The sequence below is a fragment of the Piliocolobus tephrosceles genome, chromosome 12 (genome assembly GCF_002776525.5).
Source record: "Piliocolobus tephrosceles isolate RC106 chromosome 12, ASM277652v3, whole genome shotgun sequence".
Taxonomy (NCBI): domain Eukaryota; kingdom Metazoa; phylum Chordata; class Mammalia; order Primates; family Cercopithecidae; genus Piliocolobus; species Piliocolobus tephrosceles.
In genome coordinates this window covers 117,551,858-117,573,831 of record NC_045445.1, presented here as the reverse complement: position 1 = coordinate 117,573,831, position 21,974 = coordinate 117,551,858, and the positions used below count along the sequence as shown (strand labels likewise).

Sequence of the window (21,974 nt, the reverse complement as noted above, 5' to 3'; positions counted from 1 at the left end):
ACAATACAACAAGCCTGTAGGTATTATTCTTTTTCAGATAAGAAACCTGAGGCGCAGAGAGCTTAAAAGATTTATATCACCTGTATTGTAAGAGACATTCAATCATACTTGCAAACTTGAATTTATTACACTTAATCTTGACTTACCAAGAAAAACATGTTACATGCATTTATATAATGCATATATTATCACATATGCTTACATAAATGGAAACACAAATGCATTCTGTAGCATATGAGCAAACATGAGCTAATCTTTGCATTTACTCCTCACCTACCCCTTATGCCACATTTATAAAGAACAATTTTTCCTTCCCTAAGTTTTCTATACCTTCTGGTGCTTCTATGTTCTTGCAAATGCTGCTTGTTCGGTGTGTAATGTCCAGCCCCCGCTTTGTCTGCCTATGTCTTCTTGTTTAAACTACAGCTTAAACATCACTTCCTTTAGGAAAGCTTCCCTGGCATTTTCTCATTTCTCCTCACACTATAGTCTTTTTGAAGGCTATTATGTGTTTTATTTGTCTTTGATTTTTAACCTTAAGGGTGATGACCAATACATAATATGTGTTTAATAAATGTCAAATCCTCCTCTGTTTATTTCAGAGGAATCTGCATATAATTATGCTTAAAAGCTAATGGCTATTCTATAAACCGACCAGCATGGCAGAAATGAAAAAAAAGACATACAATACCACCTGTTGGTATGAACGTAGAAAATAAAGATGTCTCCCATTGACTGTTGGTTGGAATGTAAATCTAGTCAACTTACTTTGGAAAACTAATGGGCAGTATCAGTTAAATTCAAACATATGCTTACCTGTGGGCCAGAAATTCCATTTCCATGTGTAAACCCAACAGAAATATGTTCACTTGCTCATTAAATGATACATATTTAGATGTTCATAGAAGCATTATTACATTAGCTCAAAACTGGAAATTATCAAAATACCAATAAATAGTAGAAAGAACAAATATATCATAATATATTCATCCAGTGAGATGCTACCAACAAAATAGAGTTACTGATATTCAACCACACTCAACAATTTTAGATCAAACTCAAAACATAAAGGTTGAGGAAAAGAAGTCTAACACAAAGTACATCGTATATGATTCCAGTTTTACCAAAACAAATGAATTCACACTATTAGAAGTCAGGAGAGGAATTACTCAAAGTCTCAAAGTGTGGGGGGAAAGCACAAGGAAGGCTTCTGAGTTTCTAGTGATGTTCTATTTCCTGGTCTGGGTGCTGACAATACAGGAGTATGACAGTAGTGATATTCATTTACCTATATTCTCATGTTCCTTTTATTGTCAGTGTATTATACTTAATATCATAGAGTTCTCCTTTTCCATTCAACTTATCTGACTTTTTAGTTTTCCTATGAGTACCTTATCAAGAATGGCCAAGAGTCTAAGACTTTATCCTACTTCAAGCTAAAAAATTAGCTTTTAAAAGTCTTATATCAGTATTCAGTCCCCCCATCTCAGTTTTGGCATTTTGGTATAGTTGATGGCAGAAAACACAAGACTCATAGTCAAACGACTTTATTACCAATGGCAATAACAGTAGCCAATCATTTGTGTTGGTTCCCTGAGCCTAGATTCCCACAGAGTGACATGAAAAGGGCTGGGTGAAGCATACACAAAAAGTAGGTTGCATTAGTACGAAAGGAGTCCTGAGCTTGGGAAGCCAAAATATTTTATTCTGGGTAGTAAGCATGCCTGCCTTTTGCTCCAGAAGTATCTCTGTCTTCCAAGGATGTTTGCTGGACAAACATCCTTGAAAAGATGGTTTAGAACAAATCAGTCAGAGACTGTGCTTTCAAGTTATACAGAAACACGAAAGACAAAGGAGGAATTGCCTCTCAGCCCTCTTTTTCCTTTGCTTGTCTTTAAATGTCAATTTTCCTCAGCATCCCCTCCATTGACACTTTATTTTAATATACAAGACACTTTCTCGGGTAATACCATCAGTCTTTTAGTCCAAAAGTCTTATATCAGTATTCAGTCCCCACCAATCTGATTCTTGGCATTTATGTTACCTCTACTTGAAAATTTAGCTGGTTTTTTTTTTTTTTTTTAACTTTAGTAAGTTCTAGGATACTTGTGCTGAACATGCAGGTTTGTTACATAGGTAAACATGTGCCATGGTGGTTTGCTGCACCTATCAATGCACCATCTAGGTTTTGAGCCCCTGTATGCATTAGGTATTTGTCCTAATGCTCTCCCTCCCCTTTACCCTCACCCCCACCCCCCGACAGACCTCAGTATGTGATGTTCCCCTTCTGCTGTGGGAAGTGAGGAACCCCGAATGGAGGGACCGGTTGAAGCTATGGCAGAAGAACACAAATTGTGAAGATTTCATGGACAGTTATTAGTTCCCCAAATTAATACTTTTGTAATTTCTTACGCCTCTCTTTACTGCAATCTCTGACCATAAACTGTGAAATTTCATGAGCACTGATCACTTCCCCAATCAATACTCTTATAATTTCCTGTGCCTGTCTTTCCTTTAATCTCTTAATCCCATCATCTTCCTAAGCTGAGGATATATGTCATCTCAGGATCCTGTGATGATTGCGTTATCTGCACAAATTGTTTGTAAAGCATGTGTGTTTGAACAATGTGAAATCTGGGCATCCAAAAGGAACAGGATGGCTGCGATTTTCAGGGAACAAGGGAGATAACCATTGGGCCTGACTGCCTGTGGGGCCTGACACAACAGAGTCATATTTCTCTTCTTACAAATGTGAATAGGAGAAATATCACTGAATTCTTTTTCTCAGCAAGGAACAGCCCTGAGAAAGAGAATGCATTCCCAGGAGGAGGTCTCTAAAATGGCTGCTCTGGGAGTGTCCATCTTATAAGGTTGTAGGTAAGGGATGAAATAAGCCTCGGTCTCCAGTTGCGCCCCCAGGCTAATTAGGATTAGGAAATTCCTGACTAGTAAATTTGAGTCAGACTGGTTGTCTACTCTCAAACCCTGTCTCCTGATAAGATGTTATCGACGACAATGCGTGCCCAGTGGGACATGAAACTTCATCAGCAATTCTAATTTCGCCCTGGTGCTGTGATCTCGCTCTGCCCCCATTTGCCTTGTGATATTTTATTGCCCTTGAAGCATGTGATCTCTGTGACCCACACCCTATTCGTACACCCCTCCCTATTTGAAATCCATAATAAAAACTTGCTGGTTTTGTGGCTCAGGGAACATCACAGAACCTGCTGACATGTGATGTCTCCCATGGATACCCAGTTTTAAAATTTCTCTCTTTTGTACTCTTTCCCTTTATTTCTCAGGCTGGCCAACACTTAGGGAAAATGGAAAAGAACCTACATTGAAATATTGGAGGTTGGTTCCCCCAATACCCTTCCTGTGTCCATGTGGTCTCATTGTTCAACTCCACTTATGAGTGAGAACATGTGGTGTTTGGTTTTCTGTTACTGTGTTAGTTTGCTGAGGATGAAGTCCTTGGTACATCATGATAAACTAACCCTACAAAATTCCATTTTCTGTGACTCAGGTCGGGTGTTCTACTTCTTCGATTCCTCTCCCTCCCTCCCCAACACCAAACATACAGACATATTCTTACACTAAAGGAGAAACATTGAGCATGTTTAGAAAGTCAGATGTTTTTATTGCAGGTTCACAGCCTCTGGTTATAAAAGCATGGGCCAGTAGGGTGTGGTGGCTCACACCTGTAATCCTGGCGCTTTGAGAGGCTGGGGTGGGCGGATAACGAGGTCAGGAGTTGGAGACCAGGCTGGCCAATATGGTGAAACCCCGTCTCCAAAAAAAGAAAAAAAAAAAATTAGTTGGGCACGGTAGCACATGCCTATAGTCCCAGCTATTCAGGAGGCTGGGCAGAAGAACTGCTTGAACCTGGGAGGCGGAGGTTTCAGTGAGCTGAGATCGTGCTATTGCAGTCCCACCTGGGTGACAGAGTGAGATTCGGTCTCACAAAAAAAAAAAAAAAAAAAAAAAAAAAAATGCATGGGCCACCCTGGAATCTGAAATGTTGGATTATTTCGGTTCATTTGTTGAACCAATAGAAAGAAATTGGAAGTTTTTTAGATTATTGTTTCCTTTCTCCTGCTGGCACGATCAGATAGGAGTGATTGTCATGATCTTTTTATTGGGGGCAGAGAAGGAAAGGTAGAGGCCATAGGGTCATCAGCCAACCCCAGCAATCCCTTTACAGGGTGGAAGAGATGCTTTTAACCTTTCTTCCTTTGATGATAGACGATATATGAGGAAAAAACAACCATAAAACTTCAAGCTTGGAAGCGTATACATATTTTTTTCTGAGGAAATGTTGTTATTACAAGTAGAAAGAGGGAAAAGTTGATTCTCACCCCCCTCTGTCTTGGTCTATTATTAATTCACCTCTGATTTTTATCTGGAAAATGCATACTTTTTAGGCATGGAAAGGATAGGATGAGATGAATGCCATCCAGCTGTTCACAAATAATTAGGAGGCTGAGGAGCGATGGCTAGAGGTTGAATGTTCAATTCCCCGTCTAAATCCCATTAGTTGCTGAGGTTTTCTGGGCAAGGATGATGGAGGCATTGGGGTTGAGGTGAGATACTAAGATCTAGAGCACAGAATTTTCTCCTAAATTGAAGGCATCATTGACTGGGTGTAGTGGCTTATGCCTGTAATCCCAGCACTTTGGGAGGCTGAGGCGGGTGGATCATCTGAGGTCAGGAGTTTGATTCCAGCCTGGCCAACATAGTGAAACCCTATCTCCACTAAATATACAAAACTTAGCCGGGCATGGTGGCAGGCACCTGTAACCCCAGCTACTTAGGAGGCTGAGGCAGGAGAATTGCTTGAACCCTGGAGACGGAGGTTGCAGTGAGCCGAGACTGCACCACTGCACTCCAGCCTGGGCGACAGAGCAAGACTCCATCTCAAAAAAAAAAAAAAAAAAAAAAAAAAGGCATCATCAGGGCCAGAGTAGCAGAACAATTTGGAGCTGATACCAGAGTGTAAAGGTTTGCAAAATGGAGAAGGTTAATCTGAGTAATGTTGAGATGAAATAAGAACAGAGACTGATATGAGGAACAAAAACCAACACAAAAGGATGCTTCTCTGTAAGAAAAGTTGCCTTGAATTGAGTCTTTAAGAAAGTAATAAAATTCCTAAACCATGTAGCTTTTGGTGTGGAAGAGATTCAGATATTAAACATCACACAAATAAATATATCATTCTAAATTTTGATAACACCATGAAGGACATGTACAGAAAGGATAGGGTGAGCCTCATTTGTTTTAGAGAGACATCTGGGAAGGGCCCTATGAAGAAGTGATATTTAACTTGAGACCTGGAAGAAAATTGGCCAGATGAATGGCTAAAGCCTGCAATGGGAAAATAGCTTTTTCAGAAAAGGGATTTTTCAGAGCATATGATAAAAGACAGGAAGGTTGACATAAGTAGAAGAAATAGAGAATGTAGGACTATGTTTAAGACTTTAAATTTTCTTCCAAGTGCAATTGGAAATGATTGCAAAGTTTAGTGAAAAAATGAGACAATGTGATTTTAATTTTTAAAATGTCACTTTGACTATTAAGTGAAGAATGGATCAAAATTAAAAGTAGGAGTAAAAAAATAATTTTTAGAAAATATAAAGGTTCTCTAATGTTATTAATAGTGAATAATAGGGAAGGAAAAATACTGTAATTCAGAATTGTTAAGTTATCACACTATAAAGGGAGGAGACCTGAATGAGAGAAAACTGTTTTGAAAAATAACAATGTGGTCTTCTTTTTAAATCAACCATGCAGATACCAGAGATATGTAGAAAAGTCTTGTGCAAGTTCTGTTTCTCCTACTGAAACATTGAGGACATTAGAGAGCCAGTTTGTTTTTTATTGCAGATATCCCACTCAACATACTAAAACTTTATAGCTTATCAAGGAAGTAAATTCTAGGATCTCCCCTTTACAAAACTGTGGCAGGAATTACCTGAATAAAGAGGGAAGAAGGAAGTTAACGTTTTAACTTACAGTTATTTGTGTTTACTTTGTGACTGATGTATGTGCACACGAATAAAAGAGTTTCAAGATGCCATTACCCTGTGCCAATTTTCTGTTAAGTTTCGCAGGTTAGTGAAAGAGCATGTCTGAAAGGATAAAAAAGGATAAATATGCTTAACTCTATTTCCTTCTCATATACTTTTTTGAAGTCCCAATAATTACAATCCCACACAATACAAAGTCACAAGTAACACTGAGTGAAAGAAGAAAATATTAAAACCAAGGATCTGGAATTTGAATAGACAATCTTGGAGAGAGAGTCAGCTTATATAAATCACCATGAGAAGATTCAGGGAAACCAGAACAAAAGAGATGAGTAAAATTTCCTCACTGATCATTTGTCTTAAGAGATTATTCATGGAATGATATGGAATAAAAACAATAGATGCAACTAAAAAACAGCAAACTTTAAGGAGGCAATTTGATATACTTCAAGAGGAACCATAATCATGGCTGTCTTACTCGGGCCCAGAAAATGCTTAATGACTTTAGCAGAGTTATATCTATACTATACTGCTTTCATCGAGTTTCCCCAGGCCTTACATAAGGAGAAAGGAACTTGAAAAATTAGAGACAGTAGGCAAAACTGGTTTCCAGCCTGCCCCACTGTATCAGTTATCCATCACTATGACACACTATATAACAAATACAAAATCTAGATTACATACAACACTATGCATCGAATTCTTTTTTTTTTTTTTTTTTTTTTTTTGAGGCGGAGTCTCGCTCTGTCGCCCGGACTGGAGTGCAGTGGCTGGATCTCAGCTCACTGCAAGCTCTGCCTCCCGGGTTTATGCCATTCTCCTGCCTCAGCCTCCGGAGTAGCTGGGACTACAGGCGCCCGCCACCTCGCCCGGCTAGTTTTTTGTATTTTTAGTAGAGACGGGGTTTCACCATGTTAGCCAGGATGGTCTCGATCTCCTGACCTCGTGATTCGCCCGTCTCGGCCTCCCAAAGTGCTGGGATTACAGGCTTGAGCCACCGCGCCCGGCCTAAAGTTTTTTAAATGCTTCCATTTGGAGAAGTCTAGAATGCCTGTGTGAATTGTTCAAAGAAAAATTGTAAAGATATTTTCATTTTAATTGTGCATTCTTTTAGGTCATCTCTGAGGCGACAAAAATGCTATCCAACAGAACGTCTTGAAGTGATGAAAATGTCAAATATCTGTGCTTTCCAATATGATAGCCAATAGCCACTTAAAATGTGGCTACCGTGACTGAAATTTTAATTTGATTTAATCTAATTCAATTTAAATAGCCACATTTGGCTAGTAGCTGCCATATAGACAGATCCAGACAATTATAATCTCCAATTCATAATTTTAAGAAAGTTGTGTAGCAGTAAAGCCAGGCACAGTGGCTCATGCCTGTGATCCTAGCACTTTGGGAGGCTGAGGCGTGAGGATCACTTGAACCCAGGAGTTTGAGACCAGTCTGGGCAATATAGGGAGATCATATCTCTACAAGAAATTCAAAACTTAGCCAGGCGTGGTGGTCCCAGTACTTGGGAGGCTGAGGTGGGAGGATCGCTTGAGCCCAGGAGTTCGAGGCAGCAGTGAGCTGTGATTGTGCCACTGTACACCAGGCTGGGCAACAGAGCGAGACCATGTCTCAAGAAAAAAAAAAAAAAAAGGAAAGAAAGAAAGGTGTGTTGCGAAAAACAAAGCAAAACAAAAACAACCCATGCTCTACTACATGGCTGAGCTATAAATAGCTTTTATAGAGTCATGATAGTACAGCACATGATAATATAAAGCACCGAAAATGGATCTAACTCAATTTAAAATATAACCACAAGGTGACCATAAAGTCAGTAAACAAAGATAAAATATTTTTATCATATATAGCAGAATATCATGTATGTATAAAATACTATTTTAATATATATATATAGTACAGTGATACCAATAAAAATCATCCTAGGCATTGGCCTGTGAGTCTAGACTAAGTGGCCACTCCGTATAGTGAGAGGAAGGGGACAAAGTTGTATATCCTTGGTGAGGCCAGGAGAGGAATGAGAACTAAATCCTCCTCTTCATGATGACAAGTCAAGAAATAATGCCCCAAACTGAAAAATCCAAAAGTTGCAACAAAAGCATGCCATTTAAAGAAATGATGGTAAATATTAAATAATTAGTTAAGGGAGATAAAAGTAGTTGCTTCTGGAAAAGGAGGCAAGGACAGCAGTTTTTCATAACAAACTTCTCAGAATTATTTGACCCAATTTATGTGCAAGTATAACTGTGATTAAATTTTTAATTAAAATAAAAACTAAAGATAAATATTTTAAAGTAACCAAGGGCCAGGTACGGTGGCTCATGCCTGTAATCCCAGCACTTTGGGAGGCCAAGGAGGGCGGATCACCTGAGGTCAGGAGTTCGAGATCAGCCTGGCCAACATGATGAAACGCCATCTCTACTAAAAAACACAAAACTTAGCCAGGCGTGGTGGCAGGCACCCGTAATCCCAGCCACTCAGGAGGCTGAGGCAGGAGAATTACTTGAACTAGGGAGTCAGAGGTTGCAGTGAGTCAAGATCGCACCACTGCACTCCAGCCTGGATGAGAGAGCCTTGCTCTGTCATAAATAAATAAATAAACAAATAAATAAATAAAGAGTAACTAAGGGGGTGGGGGGAGAAGCAGATGGCATTTCCTGTACAGCTGTTTGTGGTTAAAGATGATGCACATTCTAAGGGTGAAGAAGAGAGAGATGACTGTGTGACAGGTTAACCTTTATTTGGCCCTACACACAGAAAGGATTCATAAGGGCAGTGAGAAGAGGGAAAACACTGCAGACAGAGGAGAGAAGGGCAATAAAAGTGAAGAGGTTTCTGTTGTCAATTTCACGTGGGTCAGTAACAGACACCAATATAGGTGGGTACAAGCGTTGTTTGTCAGTGTCATGCTCACCTAAGAGCCTTTCTTGAAATGTCCCAGTTTGCCGAATCCCCCCTTTAGGACCCCTTATCCCCATTCAGACATACCCCAAGTCTCCCACTATTTATCTTATTTCTCTTCATATTAAACAATCAGCCCTAACAGAGTCTTCTTTCATTATATGCGGATGAGGTTTATAAGTATTCCAGATAATCTCCACACTCCTTCATAGCAATGAAGGAAAAGGGCCTAGAATTTTGAGTACAGTAATGGGCCCCTTTTCCTATTTGTTGTCAACTGAGAAGTTTGCTGGTATCTTAATTCCGGCAGAATAAGAACTCTATCATTCTGATGTGTAGGACCCAAGACAGACCAGTAAAGTGGTGGGTCCGATGCTGGAAAAGCAGAAAGTGCATCCTAGTGTCTAGGGATAGACATGTCCCCAGCCAAAAATAATAATAATAATAATAAAAGAAAGAAAGAAAAAAGATTCCTGGGAGGGAGGAGTGGGAGATAAGGTCAGGTCAGGGAGGTAAGTTGAGACATGCAAGACTAAGTACATTTGATTCATCCTGTAGGCAATACAACGTTCTGGCAAGTAAGGAAGCTGATTGACCACATGATATAATATAGCAATAAAGTGCAAAATTAATTTCAGCAGAGTGAGATTGGTGTTAAGGACTCAAGTTAGGAGGCTGCTGGATTCATCTCAGCCTGAGATGACTGGGACAGGAACCAAGAGGAAGGTAGGAGAAAAGAAAGAGAAGGAACGCATTTGAGAGACCAAGACCCCCAGACATGGAAGTGAAGGAGAGAGAGGAGCCAAAAGTAACTCTGAGTGTGGGTATGTAGGGAAAATGGCACCATCATTGTCCAAAATGGGAAGATCAGGAGGAGCTGCGAAGGAAGCAATGGGTTTAGCTTAGCTCTTCTTGAGCCTGACAAGAGACAGACTGTCTGGGTGCAAGTGTGTCATTGTCCATTGGAGATTCAGGTAGGCGGCTCATTAGAGAAGCTACTTAAAGTCCACAGTGAAGTCACCTTCCAATTGCAGGCAGTAGGAATTTATACTGGGGGCTTGAGGAGCTTTCTAGGTTTGTAACTTCTTCTGTGGGGAGCCCACCTGGAACGGTACAAGGAGGAAGGAGCAGCAGCAAGGGCTTTGTAAACACTACAAGAGCTGGCCAGGTGCGGTGGCTCAAGCCTGTAATCCCAGCACTTTGGGAGGCCAAGGCGGGCGGATCACGAGGTCAGGAGATCGAGACTATCCTGGCTAACACGGTCAAACCCCGTCTCTACTAAAAAAAAAAAAAAATACAAAAAACTAGCCAGGCGAGGTGGCGGGTGCCTGTTGTCGCAGCTACTCGGGAGGCTGAGGCAGGAAAATGGCGTGAACCCGGGAGGCGGAGCTTGCAGTGAGCCCAGATCGTGCCACTACACTCCAGCCTGGGCGACAGAGCGAGACTCCGTCTCAAAAAAAAAAAAAAAAAAAAAGACTACAAGAGCTTTGGATGCAGTGAACAAGTCACATTTTAAATATCTATATTCAGGCCGGGTGCAGTGGCTCACGCCCGTAATCCCAGCACTTTGGGAGGCCGAGGTGGATGAATCACGAGATCAGGAGTTCGAGACCATCCTGGCCAACATGGTGAAACCCCATCTCTAGTAAAAATACAAAAATTAGTTGGACGTGGTGGCGTGCACCTGTAATCCCAGCTGCTCGGGAGGCTGAGGCAGGAGAATCGGTTGAACCCAGGAGGTGGAGATTGCAGTGAGCCGAGATTGAGCCACTGCACTTCAGCCTAGCGACAGAGCAAGACTCCGTCAAAAAAAAAAAAAAAAAAAACCCTATATTTGAAGGCAAAATTTAATTTCATACTCATTCAGGCAATATACATATGTGGTGTATATATATAAATATATATAAATATATGTATGTTACCTAGAGCATCTCATCTGCAAATGTCTCCTGGTGTCTTTTCCTTCACACTTAACAAATCATGGAGAATTGTATGTATTTTATAAAATATATATGTGTGTATACATAAATGCACACACACACATAAATACATATATGAAGAGAGAGAGAGCGCACGTACTAGTATTAAGAGGCCAGAGTTCTAGCTCTGATTTTGTCATTGGCAGTGGTTTTAGTTTAGTTGTTGCCAAATCTATAAAATAGCTAACATACTACTAGCTACAACCCAGAAAATATTCTGCATGCTTTTTGTGTACTAAATTAATTGATCATCACAAAAAAACTCTAATATTTAGGTACTATTATTACACTTGTTTTACAGATGACAAAATTGAGTAATGTGCCCCAAATCACCAGCAGTCAGGAAACGGAGCCCAAGTTCATATTCTTAACCTCTCAGACACTCAACTTATCATCTGTAAATTGAGAGTGCGGGATTAAATTATGTCTTGAGTACCATCAAACTTTAATTTTGAATCATACTATGAAGAGTAAAGTGAGCATTAATCAGAATCAAAATTAATTTCTGAAAATTAGCAGCAGAGGGCAGCAGAGAGCACACTAAGGAGGCTTTTAAAAGATCTTTCTAAAGCTATGCAGAGTAATAAATTATAAAATTTATAAATAAAAGTACAGATACTAACACATTTAATCTTCATAATTAATTTCCTAGTTTAGGCCTTTTGCTTCAATTCATCTTCCACTTCAATGCACTTAAAAGGGCCCATTCAAGGCTGGGCACGGTGGCTCACACCTGTAATCCCAGCACTTTGGGAGGCCAAGGCAGGTGGATCACATGAGGTCAGGAGGTCGAGACCAGCCTGGCCAACATGATGAAACCCTGTCTTTACTAAAAATACAAAAAATTAGCAGGGCGTGGTGGTGCATGCCTGTAATCCCAGCTACTCGAGAGGCTGAGGCAGGAGAATCGCTTGAAGGGCGGGGGGGGGGGTGGGCAGAGTTTGCAGTGAGCTGAGATTGGGCCACTGCCTTTCAGCCAGGGTGACAGAATGAGACTCCATCTCAAAAAAAAAAAAAAAAAAGGCCCATTACTGCACCCTTTAATGCACCACTAGAATAAAGACAGCACTGCACATCACAATATCCTAAAATTTTAGAGACATCAAGAAAAGTTAATTGAGTTTATTTTGACTGATTTTTGGCATTTTTCTTAATATTAACATACTTGTTAGAATCGATTTCATCTGAGACACCAAAATTTAACCCAATGGGTTACTTCAGTTGTTCAATGATGTTTTGTCACTTGAATTCTTGTTTCTCATCTTAGAGAAGCTATATATATATAAAGCTATATATATGTAAAGCTATATATATTCCATATAAAATACACATATATAAAATGTATAAAATTCTCCCTGATTGGTTAGGTGTGAAGGAAAAGACACCTGAGAACATTTGCAGAGGGGATGTTCTAGGCAAATTTAGCCCACATTAATCATTAACAGATAGGGGAATGCCAAAATTAACCTTATGTGCAAATTCACAACTTAGAAATATGTGCTAAAGTGCAGTGCCTTGTTAAATCATTTACTTGCTTTTCAGAAGAAACTGCAATGTAGGTTCTTCTTTCTAGACTAGCATTTAGTTTTTCCAAAAGCTGTTGTTATCACTTCTTCACATAGACACATTTTTTATTGATATTTTTAAAAATCGACAGATAAAATTGTATGAATTTCTCATGTATAATATGGCATTTTGAAGTGTATGTATTGTGAAATGGCAAAATCTATCTAATTAACATATATATTACCTCACGTTATTATTTTTGTGGTGAGAATACTTATATTCAGCTTCTTATCATTTCTCAAGAATATGATAGATCATCAACTATAGTCACCATGCTGTACAAGAGATCTTTTGAACTTATTCCTTCTATATAACTGTAATTTTGTATACTTTGAGCATGCTGATCAAAGGACACACTTTTAATTTACATCTAAACGACACAAGTGTGGAGTCAAAGAGAAAACCTAATGAGAGAAGAACTTTATAAGGGGGAACATTTAAAAAAACCTAAGTTAGGAATCAGTAAACTTTTATTATACAGGGCCAGAGAGTTAAGATTTTAGGCTTTGCAAATCATACAAACTCTGTTGCAGCCCTGCTGGCATAGCAAGAAAGAAATCATAGACAATATGTAAACAAATGACTGTGTCTGTGCTCCTACTAAAGTCTACAAAAACAAGCAGGGGGCCAATTTGGTCCTGGGCAGTGGCTTGCCTACCCTTGACCTAAGTCAAAAAGCAGATGCAATAAATGGGATAGGCATCATAATAATGACAGCTGTATGCCAAGTGCTTTCCAGGCATAGCCCCCAACCTTCCAACAACACTGCAGATTAGACATGATCATAATCTAGATGCGAACGTATCTCTTTAAAAATCTTTTAATTTTTTTCTCTTTATCATTATCTAGATTTTCTAAATGAGAAAACTGAGTTTCAGATATGATAAATACCCCTTCCAAGGTCACACAATTACTAAGTACTACAGGCAAGATTCAAGCCCAAGTTTACAAACTCCAAAGTGTGTATTCTGTTCTTAGAACATATTGTACAGCTATTGTACAGCTAAGAGCAGTTAATATAACACAATCATAATAACAAGCAATTAGTCCTTCCAGGAAAAGGGCATCAGCCCTGATTCCATGTAGTAACAACAGCACTTGCCAAATAAAAGAAGGAAGGTGCAGTGAAGTGCAAAAAGGAAGGCTCCAGGGAAAAGCCAGCACTCACCACAGAGGGGTGGCCCAGATGACTACACATATGTCCTAATTGTGTATCAATGCTCATATGTCTTTCAGGAATACAATTAATTTATCCTCTTTTTTTTAATCTAACCATATGAACATTTTCCTAAACCATGACACTGCTGTAGCCTGGCATTGCCTCATCTTTAATTTTACAACCATCTTTCACAGCGTAATTTAATATTACAGGCTGGGTGCAGTGGCTCATGCCTATAATCCCAGCACTTCAGGAGGCTGAGGTGGGTGGATCACCCAAGGTTAGAAGTTCGAGAGCAGCCTGACAAATATGGTGAAACCCTGTCTCCACTAAAAATACAAAAATTAGCCTGGTGTGGTGACGAGTGCCTGTAGTCCCAGCTACTCAGGAGGCTGAGACAGGAGAATTGCTTGAACCCAGGAGGTGGAGGTTTCAGTGAGTCATGATCACACCACTGCACTCCAGCCTGGGCAACAGAGCAAGACTCCATCTCAAAAATAAAAAATAAATAAATAAATAAAATACTAATAATACAGATTCTCTGTTTAAATACAAACCACTTCCCATCACCTCAGGGATTAAGTTCATACAGGATAAGCCTGTGATGTGTGCTCCCTATCTGTCTTCCTAATCTCATCTCTGCCTGTTTCCCACAGGACCCAGGACCCTAGCCATGCTGATCCCTTCCCAGTTCACCTGAGCTGCATGCCTATCCCAGGGATTTGTGCATTTTTTGTCTTCTGTCCTGAGAGTTCTGGTTCCCTACCCACCTTCTGGTCCACCACCCATAACCTTCAAGTCTCACCTCATATGTTAACATTTCAGAACCCTTGGCCATCAGAATCCTTGCATCTGAATTAGAAAAATGATTCTAGGCTCTTCTCTCCCCTACCCCAAGGTGTTCATCAGGATTGCATGAAACTTTAATAAAACAGAAAAGATAAATCACTGGAATAGTCTTTGGAAAGAAGGAAAAATTGACACGAGCAAAAGGAAAACAAGATTGAGGATTGGTGGGGAGTGTGGAAATTTTGGATGATGAGGCAAACAGATCCTTCCTCTTGAAGAACATTTTGGAGGTGTGTGAACTAAGACACCCGAAGCGACTGGATTGAGATGGACGCAAAAACTTCTAGCGGCCACACACAAATGGAGGCAATGGGATGGGACTGCCTTCCACCATCATGGGCTATAACATCTTGCAATTATAGACAGGAAAACATTCGTTATCTGCTGTTTCATAGATCTTGAGCCTAGCTAGCAGGGGTGCAGTTTGGCTTCTACCTGTCAACATGTCTGCTTACAGAGATATAACTTTTAAGAGTTTTTGAAATAGTACATCTAAAGACACATCTTATTTTAGTAAATCATTTCTCTTGAGGGGCACTGAGGTTAGTCTTGCTTTTCCTCTATGTATAATTATTGCATATGCCTCCGTGAGTATTTCCACAGGCCAGACTTAGAGCAGCAGAATTACCAGATCAAAGCTATTGCCAAATTTCCTTTCAAGTAGCTTGGATCAATTTATTCTCTCACCAGCAATGTTTGAGATTGTTTTCATTGACATTCCTTAGCACATTATTTTTTTTTAATTTTCCAATCAAATGAGCTAATTTATGTTTGTCTCAAATTAGAGAGTGAACTGTCTTGTTAAGATTATATGTAGGTCATGTGTTATATTTTAGTACCTGAGAAACTCAAAATCCCGTATTTCATCTCTTTACCTCTATATTATATTATCCTGTAATATAAATTCTAAATCCCATAATTCCAATGTAAACTTTTTAAGACTTTCCTGATTTGGGGGACTTGCAAGTAAATTGCTGAAAAGTGATCACTGAAAAACTTGAATATTGTTTTGTTCATGATTTAATTATGATAATGTAACCAAATCTGTATTACATGTTCCAATTTTTTTTTTCAGTGAATGATGCAAGACCTTTATCTAAAACAAAAAGCTTCTTTAGGAAGGACCTCCCTGTATAAAATAGCATCTGCAGTTTCCTTACTCTTATCTTTAAAAATACCGTTTCCTTAGACCTGGAAATAATCACTTCATCACATACCTTAGATTATATCCCTATTATTTCAACTTGTACTGAATTTACTGATGAATGCTCTAAAATATTGCTCATTAATATTTCAATTTCTGTTACAAATCATATAATTTGGGATTATCTATTCTATCAAATATGAAGCAATTCTTACTTAACAAATTAATTTCTGAAAGTATAACTTGATGGCTAAGATAGTACAATCATAAATCAAAAGCCCTCTGTTCTTCATATTAATATCACCAAGTAAATAAATAATTTTGTGTTCAGTTCTGCTTAGATTCTTACGACCAAAGTTAATGGCTACTTCCAAGGACGATCTGATGTGTGAATTTTCTTAGTTCAGAAGATGTAAACGTTGGCGAAGAAATATTAGTAAATATATTTTTATCATAGTTTGGATTTTTCTTTATACCCCTTCTTGATATACCATAAATTGAAAAATTAAATCTTATGGATTGTTTTCTTGAATCACTTTCAACATATTTTGATGCAAAATGAGAGGACTACAAAAATAAGAAAACCTATCATAATAGTATTGTATTGATACAAATTTCCTTGGTATTATAAGTGTTAATCATTGTTAATCATGTTAATTATGCCAATTATCATTAACATTTACTTAACTGTAGGCATGTCAACTACAAATGCAATGCAAGATTCTTGATTGGATCCTAGATTTAAAAAATAAAAAGGTTCTAAAGGACATGTGGATAATTGGGAAAATTTGAATGTGTAGCACATCTTAGATAATAGTATTGTGTTGATGTTATGTTTCCGTGGTGTTGTAATTGTGTTATGGAAGACTGCTCTTATTTTTAGGAGATACATGCTCAAGAATTTAGGGGTGACATGTGTCCTAAAGTCAGCAACATACTTTCAAACCATTCAGAGAAAAAACTGTGCGTGTGTGTGTGTGTGTATTTATATTTATATTTATTTATATTTATATATATATATAAAAGGACAAGCAGAGACAGAAAGACAAAGCGAGAGAGAAAGTAAATGTGACAAAAGGATACCACTGATTAATATACATGATGAAAATATGGGTGTTCGTTGTACTATTCTTTCAATTTTTATATAGATTTGAAACGTTTTTAAACAAAAATTGGGAGGGGAAATAACCATATTTAGTTAATGAAGGCATATTTACACTGTATAATGTTTATTAAGAGCCTAGAGGGACAATACCTTATGTATCTAAAATAATCATTACATATGTGATGGGAAATGTCTCAGTGCCTTGATATAAATACTTCAAACATCACTTTGCTCTGAGATAACAGAATTAGTATACTACCTTTGAATATCTCCAAAATTCCACTTACGATATGAATGTTTGACACAGACTTCAAATACTCTTCAATCCTCCAGAAGCTTCTCAAGCTCAGAAACAATCTTCTCACACTGACCTATGCAAGAAATATTATAAAACATCAATATAAATATTCTTTCCAAACCAGGTCTATATTTAAGCACAGATTCATATGCACAAGACAAAGAATGTTCGAGCGAGTCTAAAGATAATTCAAACAAAAATCCACTCGTACATGTGCTATCTTTAATACCAAGAGGGAAGCTATCCCCAAATCACCCAGATGAAAGTCGAAAAGCATCCTCACTATAGATCGCATTCATTTTGAATACATCCTGCCACACAGAAAAACACTATCACAAGCTTGCTGAACTGAATAATTGAGAGTCAAATCCAACTGGAAAGGATTGTGATTGTGTTCGTCTCTAAAACTGCATCACCGTAACTGAATTCAAGAGCTGTGTTGTCCCTGCAAAACCTTGCTTAGGTTTTTAGGCCTTCTTTTAAAAATGCAGAAGCTAAACCAGTGTAGCAATTAGTGAAAGAGGACCGCAAAAATAATACAATAAATATTTGATCAGATCAGTCAAAAATTGTAGGTAAAAATATATGTATTTTAGAAATGCTTAGAATGTGGACACGAGGAGGTAAGAAAAGGAAGTATTGGGCTTAATTTCTCTTTATTTTTCAACTCCACTGAACGCTTGTTTAAACTCCCACTTGCCTCTGATATGGTAAGCTAGAGAAGCATTTTGATGTCATAAGAATGGATCTGTGCTCTGGTGATAAAGGGCTAAGAAAGTGTGAGAAGACAGATGACAAAAAATCATAGCAGAGTTCTAGGGTCCTTCGCTTTCTTTTTCTTACCTTCACTAACCAATCTGCTCATCTGATCCGGCAGAAACACAGCAATTGACCAAACAGAGAGATGAACAAGCCAGCCAGTGCTCTTTCCAGAAATTTTCACAAGCCTTTCACTGATGAGACCAGTAGACTGAACTGCTCACTGCAAAGCCATTCTTTATATAACTGATCCCATGGAAAAAGAGTTGTTTTTGCTTAAGTCTGATTTGTGCTAAAGAGGCAGTGGGAAGTCCCGGGAGGTGGGGAGGCAGTAACTGACAAAGCCACATCAAGCCACAGAATGGTGTTTCTTCCCCTTTTTCGAAAAATGAAACCTATCTATGAAACGGTCTCTTATTAAAATAGTTTATGGTTACACATTTTGTAAGAACCCTAGCAACAGAATTAAATTTTCTTTCTAGAACGGTACTTTATCTGGGATCCTTCGCCCAAAAGAGAGCCAAAGTCAGATATGACTTTAGAGAAATCTGTTACATTACTAATCTACAATTTTTAAGAAGTATTATTTCTCAATGGTATTTATAATTTTTAAAAATGTAAATGAAAAAAGTTTTCTCTCTCCAAATACCAAAGGTCAAAACAATAATACACAGTGTGGGCAAAGTTGTGAATAAACAAGCACTCTCAAACACTACTGATGAGATTGTAAGCATATTTAGAGGGCAATTTCCCAGTATCTCTCAAATACAAATATTCATACCCTTTGACCCAACAATTGTATTTTTATAAATTTATCCAAGCTATATATTTGCACTTGTACACAAAGACTTATGTGAAAAGATATTTGTTGCGGCACTGCTTGAGAAAATACATGACTAGAAAAAATTATATCCATAAATAAGATATTGGCCAAATAAATGAGAATGTATGCATACTTAAAATCCTATGTAGGCTGGGCACGGTGGCTCACGCCTGTAATCCTAGCACTTTGGGAGGCCGAGGCAGGTGGATCACTTGAGGTCAGGAGTTTGAGACCAGACTGGCCAATGTGGTGAAACCCTGTCTCTACTGAAAATACAAAAATTAGCCAGGCGTGGTGGTGGGCACCTGTAATCCCAGCTACTCAGAGGCTGAGGCATGAGAATCCCTTGAACCCGGGAGGTGGAGGTCACAGTGAGCCGAGATCATGCCACTGCACTCCAGCCAGGGCGACAGAGCGAGACTCCATCACAAAAAAAAAATAAAAAGAAAGAAAGAAAAGAAAAGATCTCTAACATACCTTGTTTAGCAAGAACTCATTTTCCAGTTTGTATTTTTAAGCAATATATGTATACACATGCTTATGTAATAGAATATTTCCTTTTAAAATTTTGTATTTTAATTTTTGAGGGTATACTAGGTATATACATTTATGGGGTGCATAAGATATTTTGATACATGCATACAATGCATAATTACATCATGAAAAATGGGGTATCCATCCCCTCAAGCATTTATCTTTTGTGTTACAAACAATTCAATTATACTCTTTTAGTTATACTAAAATGTAAAATTAAGTTATTGTTCACTATAGTCCCCCTGTTGTGCTATTAAATACTTTGTCTTATTCATTCTTTCTAACTATTTTTTGTACCCATTAACCATCCCTACCTCCCCCACCAGCCCTCCGCTACCCTTCCCAGCCTCTGGTAACCATCCTTCTACTCTCTATGCGCATGAGTTCAATTGTTTTGATTGTTAGATCCCACAAATAAGTGAGAATGTGTGATGTTTGTCTTTCTGTGTCTGGCTTATTTCACTTAATATAATGACCTTCAGCGTTCTATCCATGGTGTTGCAAATGACAGAATCTTACTCTGTTTTGTGGCTGACTAGTACTCTATTGTGTATATGTATCACATTTTCTTTATCCATTTATCTGTTGATGGACACTGAGGTTGCTTCCAAATCTTACCTATGGCGAACAGTGCTGCCACAAACATGGGAATACAGATAGCTCTTCAATGTACGGATGTCCTTTCTTTTGGGTGGATACCCAGCAGTCGGATTGCTGGATCATATGGTTGCTCAATGTTTAGTTTTTTGAGGAACCTCCACAGTGTTCTCCATAGCGGCTGTACTAATTTACATTCCCACCAACAGTGTATGAGAGTTCCGTTTTCTCCACATCCTCACCAGCATTTGTTATAGCCTTTCTAGAATATGTCGTTTTCTATACTATACACAAGAAATCAGAAATAAGCAATTGTGTTTCAAGAACAAGACTCATTTTTCATTCTATACCTTTTTGAAATTTCTATGTGTATGTATTACTTTTTCACTTTAAAAACTAGCATTCTTAAGTCATATTTAACTTTGATTGTACAGCCCAAATATATTATGATCTATGTCTTTTCTGGAGGACAGACAAGTCTATCTGCAAATGGGTCAGTTCTTGCCCAAAAGCAGAAAAATTAAGGGTTTCAAAATCATTTAACTGGTTTACCCTGACTGCTTCAAGTTAACCAACAAAGAATGAGCCTGCCCACATCATAACCACTTCATCATCTTTTTCTACCTAACTCCAATCAAAGCTAAGTTCTATGGGGGGAAAAAGAAAGCTAAGTTCCAAACCCTTAAGAGGTGAACATTTCCACTTAATGGATTTGATTTTGTTTACTTTTGTTCAATGACTTATCTTAAAATGTCATATATTTAAAAGTATACTAGCATTTTTATTTTTGTCAGTCATGATTTTCTGCGTTATTTTTTTCATGAAATATTACTTAAATCCACTTCAGAAGACATGCTGTCATGTATGAGCCATGATAAGGACAGTTTCTCAACTAGTCCTGAATCTGACTTGACCTGCCATCACAGGCAACACCAGACTCATTGCCCCAGGGGCAGGTTCAGTTACAGTGTAATCATACAAAATCAGGTTCAGGGATGTCTTCAGGCATTTCTAGCCCATCGAGGATTTAGCTGTGATCAAGAGACCGTAACACCTGTAGGGACAAACATTGATTTATTTCACTTTAGTGTAGCTTCAATCACAATCGTGAGACACCGTAGAGTAGGTCTCACCGACCTCCAGAAACACTTTATGGTGGGTTACCAAGAACTCGCCTGGAAGTACAATGAAATAACCATTGTGTGGTGATTCCATCTTCTCCACATTGTCTTAAGTCACACTTACTGTTTTATTCAAATACAAAATGCAGATTTTTGATTATGCCCATTCTTTATTTTGTCTCTATAAGTTACCCCTTTGATGGAAACACTTTTGCAGAAAAAAAATTCTGTAATGAAAAAGTGTGCACTAGGTCAAGCTAGCCTACTATTTCTACTATTTCTCATTTGATAAAACCTGAGCATACAAAATCAGCTTTAAACAGCTTTTTCTTCACTGGGTAAAATAAAATAGAATTACATCCCTTGTAGCTGAAATCTTACAATATGATTTTCTATTAATCTGCTGAATAGTAGTTAAAGTTATTGCCTCAATATCTGTGCCTCTAAATGGACATTATTCCTATTATTCAATTACTTTTCCTGCTGTACAAAACACCCTCCAAGTTATTTCCATTATGATAGCATCCCTCCTAGCTCACTCTCAGTCCTCACCAGGTTTCCTCCACCCTGGCTACTCTCTATTCAACTCTAAGTACTCCTAGTGGCACTCTAAATTCCACAACAATATGTCTTTCTGTCACATCCTACTTGCCAATTTCCAGTCCCATATAAAATCCATTATTGCCTGGCCAGGCGCGGTGGCTCATGCATGTAATCTCAGCACTTTGGGAGGCCAAGGTGTGCCGATCACCTGAGGTCAGGAGTTCAAGACCAGCCTGGCCAACATAGTGAAGCCCTGTCTCTACTAAAAATACAAAAATTAGCCGGGTGTGGTGGCAGGTGCCTGTAATTCCAGTTACTCGGAAGGAGAACTGCTTGAACCTGGGAGGTGGAGGTTGCAGTGAACGGAGATCGCGCCATTGCCCTCCAACCCGGACAACAGAGCAAGACTCCATCTCAAAAAAAAAAAAAAAAAAAAAATCCATTATTGCCTTTCCATAACTAGAGAAAGGTATATATAAGTATATATTAAATATATATGTATATACACACACACACAACAGACCAATCACAAATGTAATCTATCAAACTTCAACTATC

General features: G+C 38.4%; 1 protein-coding gene across 6 annotated transcripts in view; it reads right to left on the bottom strand.

The window, feature by feature from the left end:
• The window catches only part of C12HXorf21 (chromosome 12 CXorf21 homolog), a 111,058-nt gene that overhangs the window by 46,409 nt on the left and 42,675 nt on the right, over nt 1-21,974 (bottom strand). The window contains exons 1-2 of one of the 6 annotated variants that reach the window (XR_002729778.2): nt 17,883-18,141; nt 17,001-17,112 (exon numbers count right to left, since the gene is read on the bottom strand). The gene's annotated coding sequence lies outside the window, so the exon portion shown is untranslated. Of the gene's footprint in view, nt 1-17,000; nt 17,113-17,882; nt 18,162-21,974 lie in introns of those variants that run through there. The other 5 variants (XR_002729779.2, XM_023202949.1, XM_023202948.1 and 2 more) reach the window with 5 other exon arrangements.